The following is a 17,159-nucleotide window of genomic DNA, read 5'->3' on the forward strand; positions in this document are numbered from 1 at the left end:
ACAACCAGACTATTTATTGAGGAGCTGTTTCCCGGCTTTCATGCATCCACCCTTACCTCCATCTATTCATCCATGCAACCATTTTCAAATAAAAATGAGCAATAGAGTACTGAGCAGTATATTATTGTTACTGTTACTGCAGCTAGTATACTGTATAGCTTCCACTATTGTATACATGTATCAATGCCTCAGCCCAGTCATTGCAAAGGAAAGCCCAATTTGTAAAATAAATAAGGGGGCAGTAGCCTGGAATAAACACATCTCTCATCCCTGCTCCTATGCCGAGGTTTCAAATAAAATAAGGTACAGAGTAACATGAATAACACAAGCTATAGAAAGCAGATTGAATAATGAACCGGCCCCCAAAAAAGACTAGGAAAAACTCCAACACATTGTACAATTGTTCCTTATGATCTTTATTTTTCTCAGATTTGTGCATTTGGTAGAATTCTTATACAACTTCGTGATGTGAATTCTTTACATCATTACATCAAATGCACATATTTGAGAAAAATAAAGAACAAAAAACTCACAGCAAACAGCAAAATTATTCTAATTTATATCAACCAAAACCAGCGGGGTAGAAAAAGTGGTGTTAGGCCTTCGATGCCTTGGAGGAAAAGGTGTTTTGAAGTATTCACTTCGCATTCTAGACAGTGGCAACTCCTGCCTACTTATGCTGCTAGGTCTTTTGGATGCTCCTGATACTCTCAACAACATCCCTTTGATTAACATCATGAATGAAAGGATGGGCATCAATGGAGGAGTCCCAACTGGTTCACCTCCTGTTTGTCTAATCGTTCTCAAATAGTTGAAATTGTGACCTCTTAATCCATCAAAGTCCAGTTTACGCACAACAAGGGATTCAGAAGGGCCCTATCCACAAATCTGTTCAATCTATACTTAAAATCACTCGAAGAGATTCTCAGTAACTCTGGGAATCTTTATCAACAGTATGTAAAAGAAACTCAAATCTATCCGAAGATTTCATCCTCAATGACATCCCCTTAAGCGCCAACGCCTTGGCCTAGCTCACCACCAACTCTGGCTTTTCTGGGGCTTCAGGCATTTCTTTACAAAATAGGACTTAAAGTCTGTACTCCAGGCACTAGATGTCTGCGAGCAGGGCTATGGGAACATCTCGGAACTCTTATTTGAAAGACAATTTGGCTAAAGTGGCGATCACTTTATCTAATTCCCATCCTTAAGATCCACTGCCTAATATCACATTGATTTGACCAGAGTGCCCTGCTTTGTTGCTTAACTGATTGTTTATCTCCTTAAGTGCTGCCTCGGTGCATTGGCCGACGGCAGCACTACCTCCCCAGTGCTGCGCACGACCATTGAACGTCCATTCAGCACTAGTTCTAATGGACAGCGCAGCACTGGGGAGGAATGTGTAATAGCAGCTATGAGGCTAAGATGGCTGTTTTTAGGTCCAGGACCGAAGGCTGCGCTTGCACAGTCTCTGTCAGAGATTTAATAATTCTTAGTATGGGGGCTTGAACTCGCCCCTCTTCTCCATTGGCTGGCCTCGTAAATGCTGGCCAGCCAATGGAGGAGAGGGGCGTCACTCCCTTTAAGCCCCGTCTTTTCCCGATTCAGGGGCGTTTATTTTCTCTTCTTTCTCTCTCTGACGTCATCGGGAGAGAGCACACCCCTCATCACGCTGCCTACACGCTCAAGTCAGCTCTCTGATTGGTGTTCCTTATTAACCAATCAGAGGGCCGACTGGCGCGTGCAGGCAGCGTGAGCAGACTCTGCCTCGCTTTTCTTGTTTTCGTCGTTTTGTCAGGTGGGCGTGTCCCAGAGTCTATTCCTCATGTAATGTACCTTTTGCTACCTCTTGTATTTTGTTTGCTCACAATTGTCATTTTTGCCTCATGTAACTTAACGTTTGCTTTTGTGATTTGTTCACTCGTAATCTTCTCATGTATCATTACTAGAAGCATTAGAATTAAAGTAATTCGCTGTTACTTTTTCTACGCATTTTCGGGTGCGGTGGGGGATTGCATGGACTCCATTTGGTGGGCGTGGGCTTGCTTCTCACTTCTTTTCAATGGCGGTGGGGCTTGTTCTGGTTTTCAGATCCGGCCGCACTCTGTCGGTGTTCAGCTGAGCTGGTGCAGCTCTCTCTCCTCCTCCTCCCAGGCCACGAGACACCGGCAGTTGCCTCCCCGCAGCCCCAGGCTGCATGACCCAGGGTGAGTGACCGAGCAGGGTAGAGGGTTGGAAACCACAGGGTTTGTGTGGTGGCTCCGTGGGTGAGGTACAGGTACCCCCGGTTACACGCATGGCAAAGAAAGATGGGCACTTGTCGCTACTTGTGCTGCACATGTAGGCATGTGGGACTTGTGGACAGCAGTGAGCCGCACGTGTAGCAGCACGCAGTCTGCCTCTGAACGACTTGTCACCTGTTGACTTCAGTGGACGTGTGCATCTGTAAGGGTCATTCTGCTCTTCATACATGTGGACTCCAGGATGCGGATGTGCCGGTTCGGGCTCAGAGTTGCACGGGTCATTGCTTTATGAAAAGCCCATGCACCCCCTCCTTTTGAAGTGCCCGTGTGGTCAGTACTGACTACCCGCGCTATATTTTAATGGGGAGGGTCCCGCCACTTGCAGGCACTTCTGCTCTACATTGGCTGGATGACCCTAATAGCAAGTCTCCGGAGTAAACAGGTGCTCTAAAGAGTGAGTATCCGTATTTCACTGCCCATTTAAATCACTCCCATGAACGCGTGCATTGTCGGTTCTCCTGAACTCTACGATGCTCTGTCTTGGTGGTATTTTGTTGTGCATGCATCCCACAATGGGCACAGATTTCCCTGCCAGAGGACTGGGACAGGTTGCTTTGAATCTCTCTGTCCAGGAAGAGCTTGTCTCTCATGCTGGGCCACGTGAAGTATCGACATGCCTAGACCGTGCGGCAGTCTCTTCTAACACTAGATGTCCTTTTATTTTGTTTGTATTTCTGTCAGTATGGGTGCAATGTAAAATACCAAGCACTGAAGATGAACAACGCGGGTGGTTTGCTACGTGTTAAGGGTCACATGAGCTAGTTTCAGAAGTGGACAGATAGTGATGCAGTTTGGTGTACCAATACTGTTGCTTGTAATGAGAAAGCTGGCCACTAGCAGCAGAAGAAGAATGGGGTAGGATCCTGCAGCAGCATGGCCTTTACCTCCGTGCAGTGAGCTTCAGTGTGCATGAGCTCAACAAACAACTGTATGTAGTCCCCTGGGGGTGCAGAAGGAGATTTTCATGCATGCGGCTTTGAATTTGCCCCTGTAGACCTCTCAGGCTGTCACGATAGATGTGAGTAGGCGGACTCACTTCCAGTTTGATCTTTCATTTCTGGTACTTGTAGTCCTGCGTTTCAACTGGGGGCAAAATGAACAATATGTGTTTAAGCAAATACTAGATAAGTCCTGGTACTCCAGCGCTGTACCGGATAGGTTAAGAACCTCCATGCTTGTGTGACTGTACTATATAGATGATTATGCTGCAAAAGAACTTGTATCACTGATCACTAATTGACCTTCAAGGAGAAAGATCTAATAATAAGCAGACCGAACGTTAACACCCGTGGGTTCTGCAGAAGATTAGTCTCTAGACTACAGGAAGAGACCGGAATAATACACACGTTTTTCAAGGTCCTATATATTGCCTGGAGTGTAGTTAATGTGTCTGCCATGAATATGCTAACTTATTCATAGTGTGGGGACATTAAAAGGAAATAATATTTTTTTCATGGTTTGTTGATGCGTCAGTGATGCCAAAGTAGAATATACCAACTGTTTTCCATATTAGTCCAAATTTTAAACAAACATTGGCAAATACGATAGATCTGTAGTTTGCTGTCCGCCTTTTGGCTTTGCCAGTGCTCTTCTGTCAACGTTTTGGGAAAACTGTTGTCGAAGCTGCTGCGCCTCTGACAGTCTTACATCTGTGTATGTGGCTGTGTGTGTGTGTGGCTGTGTGTGTGTGTGGCTGGCTGTGTGTGTGGCTGGGTGTGTGTGGCTGTGTGTGTGTGTGTATGTGCAAATGCAATAGGTCTCGCATTTGCGAGAGATTAAGCTATTGGCATTGTAAATGACAATACCATTTATTTACCTGTTTTCAAAACCAACACATAAATAAAAAAATTGCCATTTACAATGCCAATAGCTCTAACTTTTGCAAAGGCAAGACCGTTGCGTTGCATTGCATTGCTCCCAGACCCTTGGCTCGGCTCGTCGCTCGTCCACGTCTACTTTTGATGAGGAGGCTTGACTGCAGCAGGGCAAAGCAGGAACCCATATGGTAAGAAGCGCCCTTTGTGCAGTTGTGACGCTCGTGTTTGCTGTCCTCCTTTCCCTCGTTGCTTGTGCTTGCTCCCATGCCCCGCTGTTGCTTGTGCTTGCTGTCCTGCCCCCCCTCGTTGCTCGTGCTTGCTGTCCTCCCCCCTCGTTGCTTGTGCTTGCTCCCCTGCCCCCCATTGCTTGTGCTCGCTGTCCTGCCCCCCTTGCTGTCCTGCCGTTGCTTGTGCTTGCTCCCCTGCCCCCGTTGCTCGTGCTTGCTGTCCTGCCCCCCCTTGCTGTCCTGCCCCCCCTTGTTGCTCGTGCTTGCTGTCCTCCCCCCTCGTTGCTTGTGCTTGCTCCCCTGCCCCCTGTTGCTTGTGCTTGCTGTCCTGCCCCCCTTGCTTTCCTGCCCCCTCGTTGCTTGCTGTCCTCCCCCCTCTTGCGTGTGCTTGCTCCCCTGCCCTCCCCCGTTGCTCCTGCTTGCTGTCCTGCCCCCCTCGTTGCTTGTGCTTGCTGTCCTGCCCCCTCCTCGTTGCTTGTGCTTGCTCCCCTACCCCCCTCGTTGCTTGTGCTTGCTCCCCTGAGCCCCTCATTGCTTTTGCTTGCTGTCCTGCCCCCTCATTGCTTGTGCTTGCTCCCCTACCCCCCTCGTTGCTCGTGCTTGCTCCCCTGCCCCCCCTCGTTGCTTGTGCTAGCTCCCCTGCCCCCCCTATTGCTTGTGCTTGCTGTCCTGCCCCTCGTTGCTCGTGCTTGCGTCCTCCCCCCCTCGTTGCTTGTGCTTGCTCCTCTGCCCCCCGTTGCTCGTGCTTGCTGTCCTGTCCCCCCTCGTTGCTTGTGCTTGCTGTCCTGCCCCCTCGTTGCTTGTGCTTGCTGTCCTGCCCCCCTCGTTGCTTGTGCTTGCTGTCCTGCCCCCTCCCCCTCGTTGCTTGTGCTTGCTGTCCTGTTCCCTCGTTGCTTGTGCTTGCTCTCCTGCCCTGCTATTGGCATTGTAAATGACAATGCCATTTATTTATGTTTTAAAAAAAACATGAATAAAAATAATGTCATGAGCAATGCCAATAGCTCGAACTTTAAAAATGCCGAGACCATTGCATTGTAAATGCTTGTTATTGTATTCCTGTTCTCTTGTATATAGCGCCCAAATGTTCTTGCTCATTTTTTATTACATATAAAACCGCAACTATAAATAAATGAATTAATCCCAACACCACACCTCGTGCATGCCTTGCTGCTTTGTCTCTTTTATGTTCGAGATCAGACTTCCATACACACCATGTACCTTGCAACTTAGCAGAACCGGCAGAGAAAGAGACCTTCCTGATGAATTTTTGATTACAAATCCAATGAATTATTTAAAAGAATGAGAAAGGAAATGTGTATACAAATTGTAAAGCAAAGTCCTAGGCAAAGGGTCATTCTTCGCTAGAGTAAGACCGCAATGTGTTAAAAACAGCATACCATACTGAGGAGACCAGAAACGGGAATCAAGATGTTACTCATCCAGGACCCCCACATCCTGGATTCCAACGGGCGGACACCTGGCGTTATAGTGAAAGCTTATTGCTAAATGTTTGCACTGCAAACCCGGTCTCTCCTGTTTTAATAAGCACCAGCAGTTCTGTGTTTTTTAAATAATTGTCACAAGTGACCAAAAAGGCCTGCTAAATTCAAATCAGCTAGGGAACACTGGGTAACGAAGTTGTACAGGCCCCGAGATGTCGTATATAGGCAGACATTAAGTACTTAAAAAACTAATTTCCGTGTTTTGACCTCAGATGTAGGTAAGTTTGTTACAGTAATAGCTGTGTCTGTACAATCTTTTGGAGCCAAGCGGGTTTTTCAATGTTTCTTTCACTTACTAACATTTGCTTGATGGACAATAGAAGAACCCGATTGCTTTATATAGATGTAGGCTTTTCCCCGTTCTGTTCCACATCTGTTTTCTTGATTTAATGTAAAGGTAAACAGAGAGGCACACTAATAACTGTTTAAAAATATGGACACGTCGCAGATCAACCCATGGGTCACATTTTCTTCAGCAAAAAATACAAGCCTTGATACCGTAGGATGTAAGGCTTTGAAAAGATATGGGTCATGGTTGAGTGGACATGGAATTTAATGGATCGCATATGTCCGTTGAGTGGAAAAAATAAAAGGCCATTAAAATATTTATATGAAAACCAATACTTATGTTTACATTAAACTAATGAGTAGACCGCGTTTTACAACAGGCAAAAATAACCAGACAAAAATATTGTGACACGATTTATGATCAGTCAAATCAATGACTCACAGATGTAGTTACCATTGGACTTCAAAATTCTACACGAAATGCAAAGCACACTGTCATATCGAAGGATGTACTATTTAGTTGCACATCTAACAACTTTTTTACGACAATAATGATTTCATATGTCTTTCTAAAAGCCAGTAAAGAAAGGACAATCGCTCGTAACAATCGCAACCTAATTTTCGAATCATGATGATGCCGCGTTTACAACGGCAGTGAGAACTAAAAAGACAAAGAATTTTTAGGTGTGTCCATCACCTCCCAGAATGTACACCGGAGCACTAAACTCCCTTCAGTGCAAGCTTTGACAGGTACCGAGTGCCTCAGGCATCTCAGAAAGCACGCTCGTATCGGTGAAACTTAATCCCATAAAGTACGTTAACATGCTACAGACGTAACATAAAAAAGGTCACATTACCAACACAATGTACATATTTTTGAAGAACGTGAACTTCCTCAGAGAACCCTAAAAGGAGCCGCAACCCTTTAACTGAAAAACACAAGTAATGTGAAACAGGCCATTTTATACATTTTTAATAACATTTTTAATTTAAATTAGTATCTCTGTCTAAAAGACATCTAGGCCACACCGAAGGTATCCTCACAACATTTGTGTTCTAAAATTTGTTGCTGCCACGTTGGGGGGCGGGGGATGTGAAGTGATTTTAAAAACATAGGCAATTTTTATGCTTTTACTTTTGTGATTCTTAAACGAGGTTAAAACGTGGTCTAGGGACTGTGTACGGAGACAAAAAGAGGTGCCATTTTGCTAACAGCAGCACTCTAGTGTTCCACACACTTGTTCAAGGTCGCCTATTTAATGTTGGCCGTAGCGTGGACGCGTGCCGCGGGCTTGCGAAAGGCATGCTGAGGGCGCGCCAAAGGCCTGCCCATCTATCGTGTCGGGGGCCCCCCAAGGAAACACGGAGACGGGAGCTCTGATCATTAGCGCTTTATTCTTCTGTATCGCGCCCTGAACTGCCCTGCCTTTCTCCGCCCTCCTAACTCCGCCCCTTCCGCGTCCGCCTGCCCTGTCCCAGCGCCAGGGTCAGGCGAGACGACATGACACCTCCCCCTTTTGTACAATAATGCTTACTGTCTCTCAGAGTTCTTCAACAGGTCACCTAGTTGCCCTTCGCGGGCGACTTATCCGCGCCTGTTCAGCTGGACCGTTGTCCCTCACATCTTCAAGTGGCAGCGTTCTGCGAGGTGTGCCATTGCGGTCTCTTCCTTGACTCGACGAATCTGTCTCAGAGTCTAGGTCCTGAGTTCGAGTGTAGACAGAGGAGTGGCACCTTTTGCAGTGGGACACGTTCCTTGTTATTTATTTACCTTCAGCCTCAGCCGTGATCATTGTCCCTTTCCGGCTAGAGACTCTCAAGGGGTGTGTCAGGTTGCGACTATCTGCTTTTGTTCTTCTGTCGCGCCTTACCAGCACCCAGTGTCCTTGATGAATGTCCATTGGTCGCGCATGCCTGCGTCGATCAGCGTAGTGCTTCATTTTTGATTTCTTCTCATGGTCAAGTTTTACCTGGGTGTCATGATCTGTAGTCACGGCTCGTGCTTGTATGACGGCACCCGAGGCGGGGAGCCGAGTGCGTAGAACCCGCCCGAGCATCAGAGTGGCAGGACATTGGTTTGTGGTGCTGTGTGGCGTGGTTCGGTAGGCTCGCAGCACTTCGTTGAGTGCCTGCTGGATGTCGCGGTGTGCTAGCTCGGCTTGCTGAACGTTTTTCTTTAGTGTCCCCATGAAGCATTTGACCATCACGTTGGCTTGAGGCCATAAGGGAGTAATTTTCCGATGTTTGAAGTTTATATGTTTTGCAAACTCGGCGAATTAGTGGCCATTGAAGGGTGGTCCATTCTCTGTTTTCACAGTCATGGGTGTTCCCCTGGCTGCAAATGTTTAATCGATGACAGGGATGACAGCTGTCGCTTTGGTGGAGGATACTTGCTGTGTGATGGGAAAACGAGAGTACTCATCCATGATGACGATTATGTACTTTCAGGATTTCAGTGGACCAAAGAAGTCGATGGCTACTTGTTGCCACACGCCGTCTGGTAGCTCAGACATCTGCAGTGGCGCCGGCGGTTCATCTCGACCCACCAATTGACACGAGGCGCAGTCTTTGAGGGTGGCTTCCACCATCTGATCAAGTAATGGGAACCAGACGCGTTTCTTCGTGGCCACCACTCCTCGCTGTCCTTTGTGGGCTAAGTTGATAACACCTTGTCGCAGTCTCTGAGGAATGACTATCCTCCCCCTCTCAGCAGTAAGCCGTCCGTGCTAATTGATAATTCTTCTTGGACGTGTTTGAATGCAGCAAGTTCCTGGGTATCGACAGCTGTGTCCTGGTGAGCATGTTCCAAGTGTCTCCACGAGTTGGTGCGTATTCAGAGCATGATGGCTTGAGTGGTGTCGTCTTGGGCAGATGCTTCGCGAATGGCGTCTAGCGGCACCGCTGGAGGACATGCATTGTCAATGACAAAGTGGATATACTCCTCCGCCACGGAACGTCGCACTTGTGTTTGAGTTTGTGGGTGTCGTGGCATGTAGTCCGCTGGGTTTTCTGCCTTTCCGGGTTTGTGGATAATGGTGTAAATGTAGTCCTGCAGACGTATTCCCCATCTTTCTATCCGTGGGGGCATCTTTGCCCGCGGGTTGCCAAAGATGGTAATAAGTGAGGCGTGGCCAAGCAACATGGCCGACAGGACGTGAGCTCCGTTGGCTCCCGCCCAGCCGCCACAATATCCTACATTAAAGATCCTTACAGCCCTCATGGCCAGAAAATAAAGGTTTCTACGAGCCCGGACGACTGAGGGGCATATCCTGGCCCACTGCGGGGCTGCTGCGGGGTACGGAAGTGGAGGAGGCAGCCCGGACGGTCCGGAGGCCGCAGTAAATCGAGGCCGCGGTCTGCGGCCTAGTTCCGGGAGGGAGTGGCGATCTGGCTCTGGGGAGCCCACTGCCATCGGGCCCCCCGCTGATTGAGCTCGACGACGAAGGACCGGGGCCCGCTGCCACCTGGGGCCCCGCTGAGCCGAAGTGACCTGGGGCAGCCTGTGTGGTGCCGGAGGCGGGCCCGACGCTAATTGAGGCCGGGGTCTGCGGCCTGCATCTAAAGCAGCGGAGGAGTCGGGAGGTCGGGGGGCCCACTGCCATCGGGGCTATCCCGGAGAGGTGAGCGGCGGCGACGGATCGTGCCCGTCTGCTGGCTGGGGCCCCGGCGGGAGTCGTTCCTCCAGGGACTGCCTGCTTTTGGTGGCGGCTTGGTCGGGCTGCACGGAGGCGGGGTCTGCTGACTCCGGGGCCGGGGACTGCGGCCTGCCCTGTGGGACGTTGGTGCCTGCTTCCGGCGGAGGCCCACTGCAATCCGGGCCTCCCACGGCAAGAGGAGTGACGGCGGTGGACCGGGGCCCGCTGCCAGCTAGCGCCCCGGGGGGAGCGAGTTTCCTGAGACCACCGGATGCGGCAGATAGCTCTGTCGCTACTATCGGACCCGGGCCACGGACAGTGGTGGCACCGGGGATTGTGAGCGGGCCTGCGCGCCTGTATCCTGGAGACGTGGGAGACCCTGAGGGACGCCTGTTGACATCATGCGCCTCACCCATTTGCGGGCTGCGGGGGCCCTGGAGTTGGGCCTGCAGACTGAAGCAATTGATCCGGCTGGAGGTTGGGTAGGAGTGCCCCCTGACCCTCCTGTGCCGGACCGGTGCTGTGGTGGTTTGGAGGGCCCCGTGGCTTTGGGTCCTCCTGAGGGCCTGAGGGCCTGTGACCCTGCGACTGAGACCCGTAGTGGAGTGGTGCACCGGGGGACCAGGAGGGAGGCGGCTGGTGGTGGTGGTGGTGCAGCGATGAAGATCCTGTGAGCCGGCCTAACGGGGGGAGTGCCCGGGAGGACTACGAGAAGAGGGACTGCCCGGCTTGGGGACTCCGAGACTGAGCTAACTGCCTCAGGCCCCAGAAGACTGAGGTTGGACTGTGGGGTGAGACGCCTGAGGGGCTCTGGAGACGGAGTGCGACCCTGCCCTTGTGTATCGCCTGGTAGGGACACCCTTAACTGAGAGACCGGCGGTCTACACTGCTGGGACTTGAAGCCGGCCTTTGTCCTGACGAAGGGTCCTGACTGTGGCACCCTGAACAGCGGGTGTGGCCCCCGCCCGATAGTGTGATCTCATCTGGTGTGCTGGGTCTGGCCCCGGTCGCGCCGTGGTGGTTGAGTCCCGCTTCCTTGGGCACTACTAGAAGAGCCCTTCCAGGCTGAGAGGACCGTGGTGCTGAGTTGCTGCGGACGGACTGTGAGCCAGAGTCTGGCGTATAGAGGGTGCATTGCCTACCTACGTACGGGCACAAGCGGGATGCCCCGGAGCCTTCCTTTGCTACCAGGAGAGCCCTGAAGGGTCTTTTTTCTGAGTCACTGGGAGATCCTGCGGGGACTGGACTCGGGCGGATCTTCTCTGCACGGGTTGTAGTGTGGGGCTCGTGGCCTTCTTCTGCCACCAGGGGAGCCTTACGGGGACTTTTCTCTGATGTCAAAGATGCGAAAAGATAAAGCGCCCCGGGCTACGCAGCCCAACACCATAACGCAGTACACCACGCAGCGACTCCCCTCACAGAGGATTACGCGCCAGTCGGGACAGGATGAGGAGGACCCAGCTCCTGAAGAGCCCTCCCGGGCGGAACTGGTTAAAGCGATTCAGGGGTCCCATTCTGCCCTGGAGCAGAAAATTGAGACTGTGTCCATCAACATGAATTTATTACGGACTGACCTCCGCAAGGTGGCACACAAGGTTAAGGATGCGGAGGGGAATATCACCGAACTGCAAGGGGAGGTGGCGTCCCTCAAAAAACAGTCTCGCGGCTTACTGCCACGACGGAGGCGCTGGAGAGGAGGGCAGAGAATGCGGAAGGGAGAGCGCGCCGTAGTAACATAAGGGTGCTGGGTATTCCGGAACGGGCGGAGGCAGGCAACTCAGAACGCTTCCTGGAGCATTGGATTCGTACGGTGTTGTGTCCTGCAAGTCTGTCAGATGTTTTCGTGATTGAACGTGCCCATAGAGCGTTGGTACCACGCCGAAGCCCGGAGCTCCGCCACGGGCTCTCATTGCCAAGATCCTCAACTATCGTGACAGAGACTGCATCCTTAGAGCGGCGAGGGAGTCTGTGGATCTCGCGTTTGAGAATGCAAAGGTCTTTATTTATCCGGACTATAGCCAATTGGTCCAGGAGCAGCGGAAATCCTTCCTGGCAGTTAAACAAAAGCTCCGGGAGATGCACCTACAGTATATGCTGCTTTACCCGGCCAAACTTAAAGTCATTTCCCAGGGAAAGGCGCACTTCTTCGAAGCCCCAGAGGAAGTCTGGGAGTGGCTCGAGATTAGGGGGGATGCCCTCCCGCCGGGAGAGCGGGAGGACACCGCAACACATGGGGGACAAGACCGCAGCGGAGGCGCACCGGCAGGCAACGGCGTTGGTCCCGTACGGATGGGGGAGAAGAGGGACGACGAGTCACAGTGGGGGAGGATGGAGCCCTCTGCCTGGATTTGATGGAGTCTGACCGCTTGCCACCGGAATCGTAGTCTCCTCCCCCCCGGGTGAAGTTCTTGTGCCAGACACGCTGCATACCCACCACGGATATTATTTCCCCTACCAGTGCCACGATTCCGGAGATGGCTGGGGCGCAGGGGCGGGTGTTGGAGGCCCCGCAGGGAAGAGAGGAACTGGTACTGCATGGATTGATGGACTCTGGGTCTGGTAGTTGACCCAGGACGGACTGTAAGGGAACCAATACTTAGAGGGAGGCTATATCCAGTCAGAGTTTTTCAGAGGTTGGGGTGGGGTGTTAGCGAACGAAGATCTGGACACACAATGGTATCCTTTACTGCACTGCATTTTTGTTCTGATGGCGGCCTTGCTGGGAGCTGAGTGGGGGGGGGGGGAAGGGGGGACAGAGGTTGTTTCTTTTTTTTATTGGGAGGTTTAGCCAGGTTTGGCGGATGGGGAGGCTGTGCACATCCTGGCACCAGCATGGGAAGGGCATATCGGCTGGTTTTGTTGTTGCTAGTATATTGCTCGTGTGGGTGGGGGAAGGGGTATGTTGTAGGCATCGCATGTATGACACTTCGGGCACTGGGCTGGAGGGACACTGGGGGTGGCGTTTTATGGGGAGGTGGGAAACATCATCGACAATGGGATACAAATTTATGAGCTGGAATGTGAGGGGGCTAGGTACTTGCACTAAGCGATATTGAGACCTTTCTTTGCTTCGCAGGCATGGGGTTTCAATTGCATGTCTTCAGGAGACCCATCTTACGGACGAGGGGGCGCAGAAGCTATGTAAAAAGTGGAGGGGTCAGATATTCCATTCCTCTTATTCTACATATGCTAGAGGGGTGTTGATTTGGGTGGCGCCTGGGGTCCCATTCGCACTCCAGTATGTGGAAGCAGACATTCAGGGTAGATACCTGCTCCTCAGGGCAAAATTAGATGGTAGGAACATTGTCCTTTTGAATACATATGCACCTAATGTGGATGATCCAGGCTTTTTTCAAGCTCTTCAAGACGTCCTGATTTACGATTTGGGGACTCCAATTCTTTGGATGGGGGATTTCAATTGTGTTCTAGACCCGGTCCTCGATAGGTCCCCACCACGGGAGGGCACAAAACCCTGAATGACTGCCCGGCTTCAGGAGGTTATGGAGAATATAGGGGCCGTGGATATTTGGCATCAGACTAATCCGACGCAACAAGTTTACACCTGTTTTTCCCCCACTCATAACACATATAGTCGCCTCGATAGGATTCTAGTTGCTAACGCAGAGAATAACATGTCAAGGCATTGATGTGACACATCTGGCGCGCTTTCTATCCGACCACTCCCCGGTGGCATGTCTGGTACGATGGGAAACCCCGGTTTCCCGCCCACGTACCTGGAGGTTTCCGGTGGATATCCTCCGGGACCCAGTGGGGAAGGCGCATGTGGAAACGGCCCTAGGGGACTATGTGGACCTTGATTGGGAGGAGGGGGGCTTGTGGCTGGCCACCAAATGGGAGGCCCTAAAGGCGGTGGTGAGAGGAGCCTGTATGGGACTCCCGTACGGAGTCAGGAAGCAGCTTCTACAGGATCTGCGAGCAGCAGAGGACACGCTAGCACAAGTCCAAGCAGCTGCGCCCTCTGACGACCTGCAGAGGGCGGAGGAGCAATCGGCCCTTGGTAAGGTCCATGATATTCTGGACCGACTTGATAAGTATACCCTTGGCCAATATAGGCAGCGGCTTCATAGGGAAGGAGACAAGTCGGGCGGCTTATGGCATGGATCCTCCGGAAAGAGCAGACCCCGGAACGTATCGTGGCTCTCCGAGACCCCAATGGGGACGTGGTACATTCGGAGCGTGCAATTCTTGAGTCCCTCAGATCCCAGCTTCAGCAGATATACACTGCGGACACGGACATATCTGTGGCTTCTTATTCCCCTTATCTGTAGGGGATTACCCTCCCATCCCTCTCTACAGCGGACCAGGAGGAACTGGATCTGGCGCTCACGTTAGGGGAGGTACGGGCAGCTCTAGCCCGCCTGCTGCGAGCGAAGTCACCGGGAAGGGATGGATTCCCGCCTGAGTTTTATCACAAGTTTGGAGACACATTGTCGCATCTCCTAGTACAGGTCTTTACTGAGGCCTTTGAGAACGGGTCTCTCCCGCAGAGCATGTCCAGTGGGGAGATTTGTATGATCCTTAAACCGGGGGGGGGACAAACTCGACCCTTCCGCGTATCGACCAATCACCATGATTAATACGGATGTGAAAATCTTGACAAAGTTATTGGCCACCCGTCTGGAACCACACATGGCGCAGTTGGTCCATCCGGACCAATGCGGCTTTATTCTAGGGCGTAACACCGCCATGAATCTAAGGCGCTTGAATCACATCGTACATGAGGTCCAGGGGTCAGAGAACCAGACGGTGCTAGTGTCCATTGACCTCGCCAAGGCGTTCGATACAGTGGACTGGGGTTACTTGCAAGAAGTCCTCAGAGTGATGGGCTTGGGCCCCAAATTTTGCCGCTGGATCCGTATCCTATATATCTCTCCCCGGGCGAGGGTACGACTGGAAACGGCGCATTCGGAGGAGTGGCAATTGGAACGGGGTACACGACAGGGGTATCCCCTCTCGCCACTAGTCTTTGCCCTGGCCATAGAGCCTTTGGCTGTCCGGATCCGTTTGGAGTTGGCGCAGTGGGGCATATGGGTGGGAGACACCTGCAATGTTATCTCTCTGTATGCGGACGATGCCTTGTTTTATCTGAGGGCCCCGCGGGAGGCGCTGCCGGTGTTGCTCCATCAGCCGGATAGTTTTGGAGAGGCGTCGGGACTTAAACTCAATAGACACAAGTCCCTGATTTTTCCATTGTCAGGGCTGGAATTAATGCCCCGAGAGGATTTGCCGGAGCTCGGGCTACGACGGGAAATAGATAGTTTTCACTATTTAGGTATTTATGTGGCATCAACGGAGGCGGGTTCACTGGCCTGCAATATTGAAAGGGTGATTAAGTCCTTGCAGTGCTCTGTGTCCTTCTGGAACACCCTGCCGTTATCTCTCATGGGTCGGCTGGCCGTCGCTAAGCTGGTGATGCTGCCCAGGACGCTTTATACGCTTCAGAACAAGCTATGTCCTCTTCCCCCCAGGGTCTTTTGGACCCTGAATATGCTCCTTTCGTCCCTACTCTGGGCGGACCCGTGTAGTTGAGTAGCCCTTCATACAGTGATGCGCTCCTATGAAGAGGGAGGCCTAGAGGCCCCGCGCTTTAATTTGTATTATTATGCCGCGCAGCTGCTACCGGCTGCTAGATGGTTTGCAGATGCGGACGTTTGGGAGACGAAACTATTGGCAGGTAGAGCGGCGGTACAGGAGCTGCGGGTGGCTTTGATGCGGGGCAGGGGGGCAAGTGAGACTTTGCCCTACGTCGTGAGACACACGGCGAGCGTATGGCACCGATTCATAGAGAGGATCTTGCCGACGGCGCCCTTCCACAGGGATTTGCCAATTTGGATCCTGGCGCCCATGGTGACTATGGTACAACATATGTCCTTTCGGGCCTGGCGGGACGGGGGCTGTGAATCCATGGCCGACCTATAACCCACTGAGACTTTTTTGACCTATGAACAAGTGGAGGAGGCCTTTGGTCTACCTAGAGGGCAGTATCTGCATTATCAGGGGCTGCGCGATGTGGCGCGGTGGCTCTGGGCTCAGATCCAGAGGTGCCCCCGACGACTCACACCTTGAATATTCTATTGTCTTGTTCTAGGGGAAGTAGACTTATTTCCTTACTATATGCTGCGATGCATCAGGACTCGGCCCCACCGGTACCACCGGCGTGGGAGGCCTGGGAAGCGGACTTAGGCACACCACTGGACCAGGGGCAGCGTAAGCGAATAGGGGCCCTAACACAGAAGGTATCCTGTAATGCACGCTTTAAATTAATACATTTTAATTTCCTGCAACGCACCTACCTCACTCCGATCTTATTGAGTCGCTATTCACCAGGCAGGGGTGATAATTGTCCCAGATGTTGCGCAGAGGGGGCAGGGTTCCTGCACTTGGCTTGGGACTGTCCGCTGATCCAAAGTTTTTGGGGGAGCGTAGTAGAACACATAGGGGCCACAACGGGACTCCGTATTACACTGACACCTTTGCACTGTCTGTTGGCGCTGGTCCCTTGGCCAATGAAACGAAAGCTGTCATATAGATTAATGCAATTGATGTTGGTGCTGGCCAGACGCAGGGTGTCTATCACATGGATGGGCCAGAGGGCCCCAGAAATACGCACGTGGCTCAGGGATGTGCGGGAATGGTCCCTGGCAGAAGAAACACATATGCAGAGCTGCAGGAGGTATGAGAAATTGCAAGAAGACCTATTGGCCTGGCAAGCCATGTGTGCGGCCGGATTTGGGATACGAGGTCACACTTCACATAGCGATTCAGAATGGACGAGTGGCGAGCTATTCTCGCCGGAGGGATCAGGTTCTGAGGAGGAAGCCCCCTAAGGTGAAGCTAGTAGCCTGGATAGTGTAGGGACGGGTTAAGTATTCACGATGATGCTTGTTTCTTGTGTGTTATTCTGCTAAGTATTCTAGGTGAACATGTTCCCAGGTGAGACCTCCAGTTGGTGAAAGGTGCCTTAATGAGTCAGTCGATGTGTGTATGTGCTGTTTTGATGCCAATGGAGGGGGGTGTTTATTGTTTGTGCAATATGAAAATTGAAAATTAATGTTTTTTTTAAAAAAAGCATGTAAAAAAAAAAAGATGGTAATTAGCGCTTGGTGATCCGTGATGAGTGTAAAGTGTTTCCCGTATTCAAACAAATGAAAATGTTCGCAGGCCCACACAACCGCAAGACTTTCCTTTTTAGGCTGAGAGGGTTTTTTTGGTGTCAAAGTAGGCTAGGTTAATAGCGGTGCTCACGGCCTTCTTGATTTTGTTGAATGTGTGTTCACATGCAGAGCACCACAGGAATTGCTGTCCTTGGCGAGTGAGTTCCCTGAGCGGGTAGCTGATGGTGGCATAGTCTTTAATGTAGCAGGCACAG

General features: G+C 51.5%; 1 protein-coding gene across 1 annotated transcript in view; it reads right to left on the reverse strand.

Annotated features, from left to right (window-relative positions):
* Positions 1 to 17,159, reverse strand: part of ITPKC (inositol-trisphosphate 3-kinase C) — a 902,887-nt gene that overhangs the window by 430,453 nt on the left and 455,275 nt on the right. The window lies entirely within an intron of this gene.

Source organism: Lissotriton vulgaris, chromosome 9 (assembly GCF_964263255.1).
Source record: "Lissotriton vulgaris chromosome 9, aLisVul1.2, whole genome shotgun sequence".
Taxonomy (NCBI): domain Eukaryota; kingdom Metazoa; phylum Chordata; class Amphibia; order Caudata; family Salamandridae; genus Lissotriton; species Lissotriton vulgaris.